Below are 18,304 nucleotides of genomic sequence, written 5' to 3'. Positions count from 1 at the left end.
CCTCGCGAGGTTCCAATGACGTGGGACATGATGATTGAGATCAGGCGGGCGCTAGGCGGGTGCCAGCGCGCACAGTGTCCTTGTTTCCTCTTTGGTGCTAAGGAAGCAAGCGCAGGCGCGGAGTACTGAGGCGTCAAGCAAAGGTTTCCATATCAGTGCAACGAGACTAAGACCAGTGGGACGGTAAGACGGAGGTCACCGCGGAACCCAAGACAGCGTCACCAACAGAGCCTTTGGCAGGCGAAGACTGCTTTTGTCAGGATAACTTGTACTAGTTGTCCCCTTTCAAATTGGTCGTTGTTGGCTCCCTTCCCGCTCAATATTTGGGGAGAGGACCAAGGCCTCTATAAATAGGATTAGCCACCACCATAGGGGGCAGCTGAGAGAGACCTAGATCCAACCCATCCACATACTCACCTAGCACAAGAACACCTCACCTCAGGAAGTTGTTCTTCCCCTTGTACTGTTCATCCTCAGCCCAAGAGGCAATCCACCACCACCACACTGGAGTAGGGTATTACACCACAACGGTGGCCCGAACCAGTATAAATCTTGTGTCCATTGTGTTGCGAGCTCATCGAATTAGTCCTTGAGATCTTAGCGAAGCTAGGACGTGGATCGATAGGGGGAGATCTTCGTACGCACACTAGTGTTCGAACCTTGAGGGTTTTGTCGGAACCCGAGATCCGACAACTCCCACTTGATTCAAGCGATTGTAGTACTCAGATATTCTAAGCACATGCTCACTGGTTAAGCTATTCTCCTCCATCTTGTAGGAAAAATACTTGTCAGGGTCTCATACCTCTCGACTCAGTCATGAGTCTGAAATACCAATTTCAGCTCTTGGAACATCTTATATGCTCCTTGGCATTCAAAATGTTTTTGAAGTCCCGGTTCTAAGCCGTAAAGCATGGCGCACTAAACTATCAAGTAGTCATCATACCGAGCTTGCCAAATGTTCATAATGTCTGCATCTGCTCCTGCAATAGGTCCGTCACCTAGCGATACATCAAGGATATAATTCTTCTGTGAAGCAATGAGGATAATCCTCAGATCACAGAGCCTAGTCCGCATCATTGCTACTATCATCTTTCAACTTATTTTTTTGTAGGAACATATCAAAAATAAACGGGGAGCTACATCGCAAGTTATTGATCTACAACATGGATATGCAAATACTATCAGGACTAAGTTCATGATAAATTAAAGTTCAATTAATCATATTACTTAAGAACTCCCACTTAGATAGCCATCCCTCTAGTAATCTAAATGATCACATGATCCATATCAACTAAACCATGTCCGATCATCACGTGAGGTGGAGTAGTTTTCAATGGTGAACATCACTATGTTGATCATATCTACTATATGATTCATGTTCGACCTTTCGGTCTCGGTGTTCCGAGGCCATATCTGCATATGCTAGGCTCGTCAAGTTTAACCCGAGTATTCCGCATGTGCAAAACTGGCTTGCACCCGTTGTATGTGAACGTAGAGCTTATCACACCCGATCATCACGTGGTGTCTCGGTATGACGAACTGTCACAACGGTGCATACTCAGGGAGAACACTTACACCTTGAAATTTAGTGAGGGATCATCTTATAATTCTACCAACGTACTAAGAAAAATAAGATGCATAAAAGATAAACATCACATGCAATCAAAATAAGTGATATGATATGGCCATCATCATCTTGTGCCTTTGATCTCCATCTCCAAAGCACCGTCATGATCACCATCGTCATCGGCTTGACACCTTGATCTCTATCGTAGCATCGTTGTTGTCTCACCAACTATTGCTTCTATGACTATCGCTACCGCTTAGTGATAAAGTAAAGCAATTATATGGCGATTGCATTTCATACAATAAAGCAACAACCATATGGCTCCTGCCAGTTGCCGATGACTGTTACAAAACATGATCATCTCATACAACAATTTATATCTCATCATGTATTGACCATATCACATCACAACATGCCCTGCAAAAACAAGTTAGACATCCTCTACTTTGTTGTTGCAAGTTTTACGTGGCTGCTACGGGCTACCAGCAAGAGTCGTTCTTACCTACGCATCAAAACCACAACGATTTTCCGTCAAGTGTGTTGTTTTAACCTTAACAAGGACCTGGCGTATTCAAACTCAATTCAACTAAAGCTGGAGAAACAGACACCCGCCAGCCACCTATGTGCGAAGCACGTCGGTAGAACTAGTCTCATGAACGCGGTCATGTAATGTCGGTCTAGGCCGCTTCATCCAACAAAACCGCCGAATGAAAGTAAGACGTTGCTAGTAAGAAGTGTGACTATTATCGCCAACAACTCTCTGTGTTCTACTTGTGCATATAACATCTACGCATAGACCTGGCTCGGATGCCACTGTTGGGGAACGCGGTATTTCAAACAATTTACCTACGATCACACAAGATCTATCTAAGAGATGCATAGCAACAAGAGGGGAGAGTGTGTCTACGTACCCTCATAGACTGAAAGCGGAAGCATTTAGTAACACGGTTGATGTAGTCGAACGTCTTCGCGATCCAACCGATCCAAGTACCAAATGCACGACACCTCCGCGATCAGCACACTTTCAGCTTGATGACGTCCCTCGAACTCTTGATCCAGTTGAGACCGAGGGAGAGTTCCGTCAGCATGTCGGTGTGGTGACGACGATGATGAAGTTACTAACGCAGGGCTTCGCATAAGCACTACAACGATATGACTGAGGTGTGTAACTGTGGAGGGGGGCACCGCACACGGCTAAAAGATCAACTTGTGTGTCTTTGGGGTTCCCCTCCCCATGTCGGGGGTTGGGTGCGACATATGCCAATGGATGACTTATCATGGTGGGGGCGAGTAGAACATCGTCGGTGCCTGGAAACAGGATGAGGTGTAGACACGAACGCTGGCGTACTTTACCCAGCTTCAGGGCTCTCCTAGGAGATAACACCCCTAGTCCTGCTCTGCGGGGTCTCCGCATGATCACTAAGGCAAAGTGAATACAAGGGTGCTCCTCGAGCTGAATGCCGAAGGTAGGAGAAGGCAGGGTCAGCTCTCTCCCCCCTCTAGGAACTGGTCTAGTTCTAATGGTTCCGAACCCTTTGCATGGGTGCCTTGGGGGGTTTATATAGGCCTACCCCCAGGGGTACAATCTAAAACTGTTTGGGCGCAGGGCCCGACCGTCAGTCTCCTCGCCCGCCGGCCCTTCCGCCGACTGTCGGGCCTCGCCGACTGGTCTGGTACGAAGCCGACAGGCATACCCGCCGCTTGCGGGTCTTCCCGGCTGTTCTTTACTGTAGTCGTGCCTCTAATGACGCAGCCTTGGTCATGGGGTCGTGGCTACAGCCCCGCCGTCTGGCGGGTGATCACTGTAGCCACTCCCGGTCTCGTTTGGTTAATGGTGCGGGGAACCCCTGGGAGGGTCAGGCCGACTCCCGGGTCCTGGCTCCCTATGGGTCCGACTGGTGGCGCTCTTGCCGTCTTCTGGACTCTCACTGACTGGTAGGGCCCGTCATCTGTGGACCGTACTGACAGGCCGTCGTGGGCACAGGACTCCGCCCACTGTTGCTGATGTCAGGGATGGCATGGCAACAGTGCCGCACCAGACGGAGATCTCCATTGGTACAGCGCACTGTGGCCTAGCCATCTCCTGGAAAAGGGGAGGGAGTGGGCTTCACTATTGCCACTCCCTGTCCCACCCCCACCCCCTGATGAGGGCATGGGCTTCGTTGGTGCCGTGGTCCGACCCCCCGCGGTCGGCTTCTCTGGAAGCCGCCAGGCGGGAGTCGGCCGGTCCTGACCTCGCCTCTGGGACTCGGATGCATGCGGGCAACCGACTGTTCCTTCAGCTGTCCTCCAGAAGGCGGCTCTTCATCTGTCGTCTCAAGGGGCGCAGCCAGCCCTGCTGTCTTGAAAGGCTTTGGGCCTCGGGTTAGCCTACCCGTGGCCCATTACTCCGACAGTAGTCCCCGAAGCTGATGAGGTGCTGCGGGCAACCAGCCGAGGAGCCTCAGCAGTTTCTTTCTCCGAGTATTTGAGGTGAAAACCTCGTTCGGCCTCTGCAGGGCCGACTGGCGAGAGTCGGACTCACCCAATTTGACTTGTCCAAAAAAATTTGAATGCCCCGGCGGGATCCCAGTGGCGTGCTTGCTAAGCTTCCAGGCCGTCGCCCGTTTCGGGCTCGTCACATGGCAACAAGCGGCCAGGCTAGTCTGGCCATCCACATGTGCGACGGGACATGCCTACGGGCGGGGCCCGCCACTACGCGCCTCGGCGCGCGAGCGGATCCGCTGCGGCCGGAGTGGACAGTTGAGGTTCCCGCGGAGTTACTGCGCGCAGTAACTTTGCGCGATAAACATGGGGGGCGTGGGGTAGTGGGCGCAGTAGACCCCATAACCGCCCCCTTGGCTTCTCAGCCCATGAGGCTATAAGTAGGGGAGGAGGGGGAGCGGCGGAGCACGCGCGCCCCTCCTCGTCATTGCTTCTTCTTCTTCTCTCTCGCCGTTGCACCTCAAGCTACGTCGAGTGCTGCGGTGGTCCGCTCACAATGAGATCTTCCTCTGCTGTCACGCCCCCTACGGCACACTCCGGCACCAGGGACGGTTCGGAGGTCCATGACGATCACGTCGATTTTCTCCGCAAGACGCGTCGGCTGCCCGGCGAGGACCTCGTGCGGGTCCGTCTCGCGCGGAGGGGGAAATCATGCCGGCGCCGCAGGAGGGCGAGCGGGTCATCTTCCGCTCGCACTGCCTACGCGGCCTGGGCTTACCGGCAAGTAGCTTCTTCCGCTCTGTTCTTGAGTTCTACGGACTCCAGCCGCACCACCTCACCCCCAACACGGTGGTGCTGCTGTCCGCCTTCGTCACCTTGTGCGAAGGCTTCCTCGGTGTTCTCCCCACCATCGAGCTCTGGGGGGAGTTCTTCTACTCCAAGCTCGGCACCCAAGCCGCGGGCGTGCCGGCTCAGTGCGGTGCGTTCATCGTCGTGCGGAGATCGGGGGCCGACAACCCGTTTCCCTCCATCAAGCTGATAAAGTCGGTGAAGATGTGGCAGCGGTCGTACTTCTACATGAAGAACGTATCCGCGGAGGGTGATTGGGTCAATCTACCGGCCTACGTAGCCGGTCCGCCGGCGGGGAGGCAGCCCAACTAGTCGCATCGGGCCAGGACGCTGATGCCCGCAGGAGCCGGCGCCATCGAGCGACTTCGAGTGCTCACGCAGTCGAAGGGCCTGACCGAGCCGGATTTGCTGGCCACCTTTGAGGCGCGCCTAGTGCTCCCACTCCAAAGTCGCCCCCACATGATTTGCCAGATGAGCGGGCATCGGGACCCGAGTTGGATGTGCACCAAGGAAATGCCTCACGAGGAGGTAGCCTATATGGTGAATTGTCTTGCGAGCTGCGACCTCAAAAAAGAGTGGCATTTCGGCAAGGAGTCGTATTCACGTGCCCCCCCCCCCGCCTCTGGTGAGTCATTTTTCTTTTCTCCTTTCCTTTGACTCTCCTGACTTCTTTGTTGCCGAGTCCGTCTTGTCTGATCTGACCAGTCGGCTTTGGTCAGAACCCCCTCCTCGAGCCAGCAGCCGGCACCATGGGGCCGGACCGCGAATTCCTCCCCGACCGAGTGGAGAGCGACGTTGACGACCCCGATTTGGGGGCGGCGGCCCTGTAGGACGACGCCGAGGGAGGAAGCGGCGCAGCGGGTGGCCCGAGACTTGGGGCCAGTCTCGAGGACTGGCCTGACGATGACGAGGAGGTCGCCCCGCGCCACCAGCCGGGAGCCGGCCAGCCGGGCACGAGCTCGGCCGCCGCGCCGGACGCCCAAGGCGGTGCTAAGAAGCGCAGGGCTGGGACGAGCCTGATCGACAGTCGGCCGAAGAAGCCCAAGGGCTCGGCCGCGGCGACCAAGCGGGACGAAGCGGCCGCAAAGGCCAACCGCTTCCGCAAGGTGGTGAAGACGCCACAGCTGATTTCGGCGTAAGTGCTACCTCCCTTTGCACCTTCACATTTCTTCGTTGACTCTGTCTGAAATTCCTTTGCTTTATATTCTCAACTTTTAGGGCCCCGCTCTCTCTTGAGAAGTCGGCCGCTGGCTCCGTCGTGAAGTCGGCGGAGACCTCCTCCACCACCCGGCGGATTGATCTGGACGCCGACCTCTAGGAGGCAACGGAGCGGAACGCATGGGAGGCGCGCGAGGAGTGGGAAGCCACCCGCCTGAAGAAGGCGGAAGCCGACAAGGCGGAGGCCGCCGCCCTGAAGAAGCTGGCGGAAGCCGAGGCCACCGACGCGAAGAAGAAGCGCGCTAAAGAAGCCGCACACCGCCAGTCGGCGCTGTTCGTCGTCCCCCTGAACTCTGCACCGCCACCACCGGAATTCACGGCGCAGACTGGGGAAGTCGGCGACGAGAACCCGGTCATGGAGAGGGACGCCGACGACACCGCCACGCCAGACGTAACCGTGCCGCCACCGCCGCCCTCCGGGAGCGCGCCAGGCGGGCAGCCGGCGGACCCGCCGGTGCCGCCAACTGAAGGCATGGTGGCGACAGGCCTGGCTCTCGAGGTCGGCACGCCGACACACCGCCGTCTTGCGAAGGCGGCCTCGGCGCCGCGCCCTCTGGAGGCCGGCGCCACGAGCTCCACGATCCCGGATACCGAGGTGACGAGCACCGTGCCCATTGGGAGGGTGCGGGGAGGCGGGACGGGCCCATTGAACCGGGCGCTTTTGGACGTCCAAGCCAAGCTCCGAGCCGAGGGTGACGCCATCAAGGAATGCACCAAGGCGTATCTGGCGTCGCGAGCAGCCATCCGGGTATGCATCCTTGCTTTTTTGCTTTTGTTTCTTGTTCTTCTTTGTGGGGGTGCGCCAGCGCACCCACTGGGTGTAGTCCCCGAGTTTCAGGACGGCTGCTGACCAGGCGGCTCGGAACTGTAATCGGTGAGTTCTAAGTACCAACATTTTGTCTGAATTTTTGATGCAGGATTACCACAATCTTCGTGTGACCGCCTTCAACGCCAACGTTGAGGAGCTGGCCAAGCGGAGCGCCGACTTGTCGGACAGCTGGGGTGAGTCCTCTTCCTTCTCTGTGGGGGTGCGCTGGCGCACCCGCGGGCTGTAGTCCCCGAGATTCGGGCCGACTGCTGAGCAGTCGGGCCGGATCTCCCCGGTGACCTTTTTTCTTTGGTTGATGATTCCTTTCTTCGCGTGGGCGCGCTGGCGCACCCGAGGGCTGTAGTCCCGAGATCCGGGCCGACTGCTGAGCAATCGGGCCGGATCTCCCCGACGATCTTTCTTCCTTGTTGACGACTGACACCCCTCCTTCTTCTTCTTCAGAGGCTAATGACACCCTGCAGCAGCAGCTGGGCGAGGCCAACACCGCGCTGCATGTCAAGGAGGAGGAGTGCGACCGACTGACGGAGGAGCGCGACAGGCTGGCTACGCAGCTGGCGGAGCAGAAGGAGCTGCTCCAGAAGGCCCAGAAGGAGGCGGAGGACAAGGAAACCGCCCTCCTTGCCGAATTCACGTCCGAGCGCTCCTGCTGGACCGACACGGAGATGACGCTGGTCTCCGGCTTCCACACAATCGAAGATCTCGTCGATGGTGAGCTTCCCCTTATTTTCCTTTTCTAAGCTGCCGACTGCTAGTTGAGTCGGCCTCTAATTTCTGACCTTGCTCTTCGTTCTTCTTCCTTGGCAGACTTCTTCCCCGGCCATTCGGACGCCGCCAATCAAGCCATCGAGGCTGATCGTGAAGGGCGGAGGGTGGACGGCGCACAGATCACTGCCAACGCCCCTCGAACTCTTGGCGAGCAGATCCTGAGCATCGAGGCCCGCCTTCGACCGGCCCATCGGATGTTGCGCTGACTTTAATGTGTCGGCGCCCAGGCGATTGCCGCCCTGTGGCCGGATATGTAGGCACGGCGCACCCCCAGTCAGACCGCCGACTGTCTAGAGGTAGCAGCCGGCCTTCTTGAGGCCTGGAAGGGCTCTTCGGCCTGGGCTGGAGCGCGTCGGGCCTTAGAGTTCGCCAAGGCATGGTATCCTGGGCTGAGTCTAGCCCAGCTAGCCACGTTCCGGCTGGAAGCTCAGGAAGAGTTGGCGGTCGTGGAAGACGGTCTCGTCAAGCGCGCCGCATCGATCGCCGAATACACCGACACCAGCGTCTTCGTCCCAGAGCAGGCTGAAAACGGCGAGGAGGCACCGCCGGAGTGGTTCAGGCTGAACCCGGACGACGGCGAGGACTCAGCGGAGGTGATTGACTCCAGTGGCGAGGAAGAAGGCGAGGAAGAAGGCAGGGAGGAGGAAGGAGCCGAGAAGGAGGCGCCAGAGGTCGGAGCAGACGGCCAGCCCCAGCTCGACCGCACCTCTAGCAACGAGCCGTGCCCAACCGAGCCAGTTGCCGCCAGAGGTGATCAAGCGGAGACCAACCGGCCAGCCGCCCCGGCAACTGGCACCGCCGACCCCTCCGGTCCTCTGAGTCCGTCCGCGGTTTCCTAGGCTGCCACTTTATCTTTGTTTTTACCTGCTTAATAGTCTCAATGAACTTGTTATTTTGCACAATTCCACCCACGGGGTGTATCTTGAACTTCTGTTTGAGGATTCAGCCAAGGGCTTTCTATGTAAATATGTATCCGCGTTCTATCTCTTCTTGTTTATTGCTCTTTGGTTTTTTTTCCTTTGCCGCCTTCCCTTGGTTGCCGTCTTGCCAGTCGGACAGCCGCTCTGCGGACTGCTACTGGATCAAGTACTTAGCTTCTTTGGGAAGGCAAGTACTTAGCCGTTTAGAGTTTTTAGCGAGTTAATTTAGAGAATGGCGAGCCGGCTGCTCAAGAGTCGGTTGTAAAAGGCTGGAAACCGGCTTAAACTATGTGCATGATTTGAGTCCTTAGCCATTTTTCATGCGGACACCCATTCTACCTTATTCCTGCCCACCAGACAGTCGCTCTGCGATCTGCAGCTTCTAACAGGAGACGGCTTAAGTGCCACACACTACTTGTCCGGTTGCAGGAAGTCATTTCGTAGTTTAAGACAGCAAGTCCCCGGGCCAACTAGTCGACCTCGTGCCAAGCGGTATAACAAAGAATAACATACTCATAGGCATAACTCTTATCATATAGATAAAAGAGGGCAGTCCCCGAGCTCTTCTCGAGGGGCCCAAGGTCTTCGTACTTTAATACAAAAGGTAGCGTGGTACATACTGCATTAACTGTAAAATCCTCGGAGGAGGTTTGCATTCCATGGCCGCTCCGTCTCTTTGCCAGAGTCATCCCTCTTGCGTGCTCGGGGCTTCTGGGCATCGATTAGGTAGTAGGAGTCGTTGCCCAACACTTTGCTGATGATGAAAGGGCCTTCCCAAGGTGCTGAGAGCTTGTGCTGGCTGAATGTTCACTGAATCAGCCGGAGCACAAGGTCTCCTTCTTGGAAAGATCTCGTCTTGACCTTCCGGTTGTAGTATCGGCGCGGGCTCTGTTGGTAGATGCTGGACCGGCTGAGTGCCAACAGCCGGCCCTCTTCCAACAAGTCGACGCCGTCTTGAAGTGCTTCTTCTGCTTCCTCTTCGGTGTACATGGTGATTCGAGGGGAGTCGAATTCTATGTTCGTTGGGATGACGGCTTCGGCACCGTAGACGAGGAAGAAGGGCGTGAAGCCGGTTGACTTGTTTGGAGTCGTGCGCAGGCTCCAGAGGACGGCTGGCAACTCGTCAAGCCAGCAGCCGGCCGAGCGCTCCAGAGGCTCGACCAGCCGAGGCTTGATGCCGGACAGGATTAGGCCGTTTGCTTGCTCTACCTGGTCGTTGGACTGCGGGTGGGCAACGGACGCTAAGTCCAGTCGGATGCCCTGCGTCGCGCAGAAACGGGCCAAGACACCTTTGGCAAAGTTCGTGCCGTTGTTGGTGATGATGTTGTGCGGTATGCCGTACCGAATTGTGATGCCAGAGATGAAGGTCACAGCAGTCGGACCATTCAACTTCTTGATTGGTTTTGCTTCTATCCACTTGGTGAACTTGTCCATCGTGACAAGTAAGTGAGTCAAGCCGCCTCGTGCTGTCTTGAATGGTCCTACCATGCCCAGGCCCGAAACAGCAAAGGGACAGGCAATGGGAATAGTCTTGAGTGCAGAAGCCGACTGGTGTGGCTTAGAGTGGAACTTCTGGCACCCCTTTCATTTTTGGACCAAGGCCTTGACGTCTTCAAGAGCAGTCGGCCAGAAGAAACTATGGCGGAAGGCTTTGGCGACGAGTGCTCTTGAAGCCGCGTGGTGGCCACACTCACCTTGATGGATGTCCTTGAGAATTGCTTGGCCTTGCTCCGGCTCCACGCAGCGCTAGTAGACACCAGTGACACTGCGCCTTACGAGCTCTCTGTTGACTATGGTGTAGGCTGCCGCCCGGCGTTGCACTTGACGAGCTAAGATCTCATCAGTTGGCAGCTCTTTGTTCACCTGGAATTTGAGGATGGGCTCATCCCATGATGGTGCTGTAATTTCTGCAATCGTCAGTACTGTGACTTGGACGAGGGCGGCTGGGCCGGGAGGTGGTGGGCTAGAGTCGGCAGCCGCTTGCTGTGTCGATGAAGTCCCCGGGCCGACTGGCGCGGTCCCTGGACCAGGCTCTAGAGTCTTCGGCCGACCGCTGCAGTCCCCGGGCTGGGTGCGACTGCCACGATCCCCGCGTCGTCTGCCGGAATATTCGTGTCGTCTGCGGGGGCCCTCGAGTCGGATCCGACTGCTTCAGGAGGAGCCGGTACGAAGATAGAATTTGACTCTGGCGATGGCTTGATAGACAGCTTTAGGAGGCGCTGAAGGGCGACACGGACGGTATTTCTTGTCGGGTGGAGCCAATTCATGCCAGGGCGTCTGCTTGGTCGTTGTCGTTTCTTGGCACATGGAGAAACTCACACCCCTCAAAATATCCGCTGAGTTGCTATACGAGGAAGCGGTAGCTCGCCATGTTTGTGTCTTTGGTGTCCCAATCACCTGACGACTGCTGGACCACCAAGTCGAAGTCACCATAGCACAGGATCCAGCGAATGCCGAGCTCTTTGGCCAGCCAGAGCCCGTGGAATGAGTGCCTCGTATTCAGCGACGTTGTTGGAGGCGGCAAAATGGATTTGCATCACATATTTGAGCTTGTCGCCTTTGGGAGAGGTGAGGACGATGCCGGCTCCCAAGCCGGTGCGCATCTTGGAGCCGTCAAAATGCATCCGCCAATGGGTGGAGTCAGGCGCTAGCGACAGATACTGGGTCTCGGCCCAGTCGACGAGGAAGTCGGCCAGCGCTTGCGACTTGATGGCGGTACGAGGCTGGTAGTAGATGGTGTATGGGGCCAAATCTATGGCCCATTTGGCCACTCGGCCCGAAGCATCCCGGCTCCCGATGATCTCGGCTAGTGGAGCCGTGCAGACCACAGTGATTGGATATTCTTGGAAGTAGGGCTTCAGTTTCTTGGCGGAAAAGTGCACGCCGTAGCACATCTTCTCATAGTGGGGGTAGTTTTGCTTGGAGGTCGACAGTACTTCACTCAAATAATATACCGGTCTCTGGACTGGTAGTGCCTTGCCTTCCTCCTTGCGCTCTACTACGATGACTGTGCTGACCACTCGACTGGTGGCAGCGATGTAGAGGAGTATGGGTTCCTTAGGAGTCGGAGCCGCCAGGACCGGTGGAGTAGTCAACATCTTCTTCAGTTGGAGAAAAGCTTCGTCCGCCTTGTGGTTCCACTCAAAAAAAGTGGTCTTCTTCATGAGTTGGTATAGGGGGAGAGCCTTCTCGCCCAGCCAACTGAGGAATCGGCTGATGGATGCCAAACAGCCGGTGAACTTTTGTACGTCCAGCAGTCGGCTGGGTACCTCCATCCTCTCAATAGCCTTGATCTTCACAGGGTTTCACTCTATGCCGCGTTCAGAGACCAGGAAGCCAAGGAGCTGGCCGGCTGGTACTCCGAAGACGCATTTCTCCGGATTGAGTTTGATTTGAAATCGGCGCAATTTCTCAAAGGTCTCCTTGAGGTCTTCCAGTAGTGTTCCACGCTTCTCTGTCTTCACCACCACATCGTCCACGTAAACATGAGCATTTCTGCCGAGTTGCTTGAGGAGGAACTTCTGCATGCAACGTTGGAAGGTGGCGCCGACGTTCCTCAAGCTGAACGTCATGGTCAAGTAGCAGAAGTCTCCAAACGGCGTGATGAAGGCAGTCTTCAGCCTATCGGTCGGGTTCAACTTGATCTGGTGATATCCCGAATATGCATCCAAGAAACTCAATAGCTCGCATTCGGCTGTGGAGTCGATCCTTGGCAAAGCGAACGGGTCCTTGGGACATGCTTTGTTGAGGCTATGTAGTCAATACACATTCGCCATTGCTTGTTCTTCTTCAGTACCAGGACCGGGTTGGCTAGCCATTCTAGAAAGAACACTTCCATGATGAAGCCGGCTGCCAACAGCCGGGCTATCTTTTCTCCAACAACTCTTCTCTTCTCTTCTGACAAGCGGCGCAAAGGCTGCCTGAGTGGCTTGGCATCAGATCGGACATGCAATTTGTGCTCGGCGAAATCCGTCGGGACACCTGGCATGTCTTTGGGGGACCATGTGAAGATGTCCCGATTCTCACGGATGAAATCGACGAGCTCGCCTTCCTATTTGCTGTCGAGGTTGGTGCCTACGACAGCGTACCTCTCTGGGTGCTCCGGGTCCAAAGGTATCTTCTTTGTTTCTTTGGCCGGCTTGAACGAGCCCTCAGCTTCCGGCTCCCTGGGATCGGGCGACATCTCTGGCTGTTTGCTTGCCATCGCCACAACCCGGTCAAGTAGCCGTTTCTCAGCTGCGATCACGAGGGACTCGGCCAGCCGACTGCTTTCTGCTGCGCAGGCGGATGACTTCTTGTAGTCGCCAGTTATGGTCAGAATCCCTTTGGAACTCAGCATCTTCATCTTGAGGTAGGCATAGTGGGGGACAGCCATGAACCTGGCCAGGGCAGGCAGGCCCAGTAGCGCATGGTATGGGCTCTCACGGTCCACCACTTCGAACCAAATTGACTCTCAGTGGAAATGATCTTTGTCTCTGAAGAGGACGTCAATCAAGATCTTGCCGATTGGTGAGCAGGAAAGGCCAGGAACTATGCCATGGAACACTGTCTGGCTGGACTGAAGCTTCCTCTGTCGGATTCCTAGTTTCTCCATGGTATCCTTGTACAGAATGTTGATGCTGCTGCCGCCGTCTATCAGGACTCTGGAGAAGCGAGCAGCTCGCTTGTCCGTGGCAAAGGTGGCGTCCAAGACCAAGGCGTAGGAGCCGGGTTTGGGCATTACTTCCGGGTGGTCAGCTCTGCTCCAGCTGATGGGCTTCTCAGAGCAATGCATGAACTCTGGTGTGTTAGATACTACTGCATTCATCTCCTACTGCTGCTGCCACCTGCTGCGTCGATCATCGGTCATGCTGGTGAACGCGACATAGGCTCCATGCTCTTCTGGGTACTCATCTTATATCGCGCCAACTGGTCTGACCGCCGGCTGCTGGGACGGAGGAGGAGGCGGCTGCCCAGCAGGTGGGGGAGGCAAAAGGCCGTCTCCCTTGGCAATCCTGGTGAGCCAGTGGCACTTCTGAGTGGTGTGGTTGGACGGCTTCGCACCACTATGGAATTTGCAGGGTCCATCCAAAGTATGCTCATATGAGAAGGCCGGCTGCCAGTTGGGCTTGCCGGCCTTCTAGCGTTTGGGCGGAGGCTGCCCTTCTGGCTGCTGGTCTTCGACTGTCGCCACCTACCAACTGGTGGAAGTCGGCTGCGAGGCTTTGCGCTTGTGGTCATTCTGCTGTTGACGCCGACTAGTGTCTCCAGCCGGGGTTCGAGGAGCCTGAGGAGCCACCTTGCCTGACGCACTAACTTGAATCTCCGTCTTCATGGAGGAGTCGGCCGTGGCATTTTTGTCTGCTATGATCAGCAGCTCGTCGAGGGTCTCTGGCTCTTCGCAGAGAAGCCTGTGCTTCAGGAGGGTGCCCTCTCGGCATCCCGCAGTGAAGTACTCAATGGCCTGCACCTCGTGCACGCCCTCGCAGGAGTTGCGGAGCTCGGCCCAGCGCGTGAGGTAGTCGCGAGCTGACTTGTCGAGGCCTTGCACGCACAAGGAGAGCTGGCGAGGTTTGGGAGGCCGCTTGTACGTGCTGGTGAAGTTGCGGATGAAAGCGTCGGTGAAGTCGACCCAACTGTTGATGCTGTGGGGCCTTAAGCTATTCCGTCGTGTCCGGGCCATGCCCTTGAGCATGAGCGGAACATACTTCACGGCAACATGCTTGTTGCCGTTTGCTATGCTGACGGCCGTGGAGTAGTCGACTAGCCAGTCTTCCGGCTTCACGGAGCCAGTGTATTTGGGTGTGTCTCTGGGGAGCGTGAACCCTTTGGGGAAGGGCTCGTCTTGGATGTGGGGGCCGAAACACGGCGGACCCAACTCATCTTCTTCCTCAAGCACCAGGGATCGGTGGAGACGATCGATCCGGTGGCGGGCGTCATTCTCTCCGGCTCCCTCTCGGCGGCCAAGGCGGTCGCCGAGCGTTGGGTGATCAACAGGCGGTGGGGAGACTCGCCTTTCCCTTCGAGGGGGAGGAGGCGGACAGTCGTCCCGTCGTTCCACTGTTCTTGAGTGGCCGTCTTGGTCGCGCTCTATAGTGATGCGAGTCCGACTGCGGCTGGCAGCCGGCTCCTTGTCCTTTCTTCCGTGGACGCCGCCAGTCGGTGTCCGAGACGTCGCACCTTGGTCTCGGCGAGGAGGCAGGTTGTCATTTTGTCAGTGCGGCGCATCAGTGCGGCAGCCGGCCTCGTTCAGCTCCGCAGCCGCGTCAAGGAGTCACTGGACGCGCTCCGTCATCATGCGACGTTCTTCGCCCTCGAACTTTTCCAGCTCGTCTGCCGCCGCCTGGGCGGCTCGAATGTTCTCCGCAGGTGTGGCGTAAATGGGGCGATTTTCCCCAAACAGGTCGGCGATCGCCACGCTGCGCTGCTGGACCGTGCCAAGGCGGCTAGGCCCAGTTGGAGTCGGCGTGCCGCCCACAGCGCGGTCCATCTCGCGCTGGTAGGCCTCTGATAGGCATCTCATGTTGGCCAACTTTTTGGCGCCTTCGACTAGCTGAAGGCGGCGTGCCTCCAGTGTCTCGGCGTCGGCGTCTTCGGGAATGGGCGCTACCAGGTCTTGCAGCGCCGCGTTGAGCGGGTCATAATCACCCCCACCGGAGTGCTCATCGTGATCAATGACAAGCACTTCCGTGACGGTGCTTCCACCGCTCTCGGCGCAAGAGAGCTGCTCGTCGTAGACCACCACGTTGGTGGGGAACATGTCAAGCGATGTGGTGTCGGAGTCGACCAACATCGGATCAGTGGAGCCTACAGACTCCAAGTCCCCAGCTGGCTCGCTAGCGACGTGGAGTTGATCGAGGAGGCCTGCGAGGAGGCTCTCAGGGCCGCCTGTGCCTGCATCGGACGCGGGCTCGTCGGAGAGGCGGACCTCGCCGACAAGATCGGCGAGGCAACTGGCCGCGCAGGCGATTTCAGCGCCATGCAACGCGTCGGCGAAGACTCTGTCCGGCGTGCTGGGCTAGCTGCGCTCGTCAGGGAGGAAGAGTGTTCCTGTCCAGAACAGGTCTCCGGATGACGGTGCACCTGGCCCCACGGTGGGCGCCAAATGTCGGGGGTTGGGTGCGACATATGCCAATGGATGGCTTATCATGGTGGGGGCGAGTAGAACGTCGTCGGTGCCTGAAAACGGGATGAGGCGTAGACACGAACGCCAGCGTACTTTACCCAGGTTCGGGGCTCTCCTAGGAGATAACACCCCTAGTCCTGCTTTGCGGGGTCTTCGCATGATCACTAAGGCAAAGTGAATACAAGGGTGCTCCTCGAGTTGTATGCCGAAGGTAGGAGAAGGCAGGGTCGGCTCTCTCCCCCCTCTAGGAACTGGTCTAGTTCTAATGGTTCTGAACCCTTTGCATGGGTGCCCTGGGGGTTTATATAGGCCTACCCCCCAGGGGTACAATGTAAAACTGTTTGGGCGCAGGGCCCAGCCGTCAGTCTCCTCGCCCGCCGGCCCTTCCGCTGACTGCTGGCGGCGGGCCCCGCCAACTAGTCTGGTACGAAGCCGACAGGCCGTACCCGCCGCTTGCGGGTCTTGCCGACTGCTGTTTAATGTAGCCGTGCCTCTAATGACGCAGGCTTGGTCATGGGGTCGTGGCTACAGCCCCGCCGTCTGGCGGATGATCACTGTAGCCACTCCCGGTCTCATCTGGTTAATGGCGCGGGGAACCCGTGGGAGGGTCAGGCCGACTCCCCGGTCCTGGCTCCCTACGGGTCCGATTGGTGGCGCTCTTGCCGTCTTCTGGACTCTCACTGACTGGTAGGGCCCGTCATCCGTGGACCGTACTGACAGGTCGTCGTGGGCACAGGACTCCGCCCACTATTGCTGATGTCAGGGATGGCATGGCAACAGTGTCGCGCCAGACGGAGATCTCCGTTGGTACAGCGCACTGTGGCCTAGCCATCTCCTGGAAAAGGGGAGGGAGTGGGCTTCACTGTTGCCACTCCCTGTCCCATCCCCCCTGATGAGGGCATGGGCTTCGTTGGTGTCGTGGGCCGACTCCCCGCGTCGACTTCTCTAGAAGCCGCCAGGCGGGAGTCGGTCGGTCCTGACCCCGCCTCTGGGACTCGGATGCATGCGGGCAGCCGACTGTTCCTTCATCCGTCCACCAGAAGGCGGCTCTTCATCTGTCATCTCGAGGGGCGCAGTAAGCCCCGCTGTCTTGAAAGGTTTTGGGCCTCGGGTTAGCCTACCGTGGCCCATTAATCCGACACCCCACGTATATAAAGGGGGGGAGGTGGCCGGCCCTAGGAGGGGGCGCTCCATGGGGGATTCCTACTTGGACTCCTAGTCCAAGTAGGATTCGGTCCCCCCCCCCTTTCCGTGTACAAGTAGGAGAAGATGGGAAAGAGGAGAGAAGAGAAGGAAGGAGGGGGGCGCTGCCCCCTCCCCTTGTCCAATTCGAACTGGGCAAGGGGGGACGCCACCTCTGGCCGGCCCTCTCTCTTCTCCACTAAGGCCCATTGTGGCCCATTAATCCCCCGGGGGGGGGGTCCGCTAACCCCCCGGTACTCCGGAAAATGCCCGAACCTATCCGAAACCATTCCGGTGTCCAAACATAACCTTCCAATATATAAATATTTATGTATCGACCATTTTGAGACTCCTCGTCATATCCGTGATCTCATCCGGGACTCCGAACAAAATTCGGTTCATTAAAACACGAAACTCATAATACAAATCGTCATAGAACGTTAAGCGTGTGGACCCTACGGGTTCGAGAACTATGTAGACATGACCGAGACATATCTCCAATCAATAACCAATAGCGGAACCTGGATGCTCATATTGGCTCCTACATATTCTACAAAGATCTTTATCGGTCAAACCGCGTAACAACATACGTTGTTCCCTTTGTCATCGGTATGTGATACGTCCATTTTGCATCATGCTTTTATATTGATATTTATTGCATTATGGGCTGTTATTACACATTATGTCACAGTACTTATGCCTTTTCTCTCTTATTTTACAAGGTTTACATGAAGAGAGAGAATGCCGGCAGCTGGAATTCTGGGCTGGAAAAGGAGCAAATATTAGAGACCTATTCTGCACAACTCCAAAAGTCCTGAAACTCCACGAAAGTTAACTTTGGAATATATTGAAAATATTGGCGAAGAAAGCACCAGAGGGGAGCCAGCCACCGTCCACGAGGGTGGGGGCGCGCCCTACCCCCTGGGCGCGCCCCCTGCCTCATGGGCCACCTGGCAGGCCTCCGATGCCCATCTTCTGGTATAAGGTGTCTTTTTCCCTGGAAAAAATCAGAAGAAAGCTTTCGAGACAAAGTGCCACCGTCTCGAGGCGGAACCTTGACGGAACCAATCTAGGGCTCCGGCAAAGCTATTCTGTTGGGGAAACATCCCTCTGGGAGGGGGAAAATCGTCACCATCGTCATCACCATCGATCCTCTCAACAGAAGGAGGTCAATCTCCATCAACATCTTCACCAGCACCATCTCCTCTCAAACCCTAGTTCATCTCTTATATCCGATCTTTGTCTCAAAACCTCAGATTGGTACCTGTGGGTTGCTAGTAGTGTTGATTACTCCTTGTAGTTGATGCTAGTTGGTTTATTCGGTGGAAGATTATATGTTCAGATCATTTCTGCATATTAATACCCATTTGATTGTGAACATGAATATGATTTATGAGTAGTTACGTTTGTTTCTGAGGACATGGGAGAAGTCTTGCTATAAGTAG

The sequence above is a fragment of the Triticum aestivum genome, chromosome 2A (genome assembly GCF_018294505.1).
Source record: "Triticum aestivum cultivar Chinese Spring chromosome 2A, IWGSC CS RefSeq v2.1, whole genome shotgun sequence".
NCBI classification, from domain to species: domain Eukaryota; kingdom Viridiplantae; phylum Streptophyta; class Magnoliopsida; order Poales; family Poaceae; genus Triticum; species Triticum aestivum.
Note: the sequence above shows the minus strand (reverse complement) of the source record.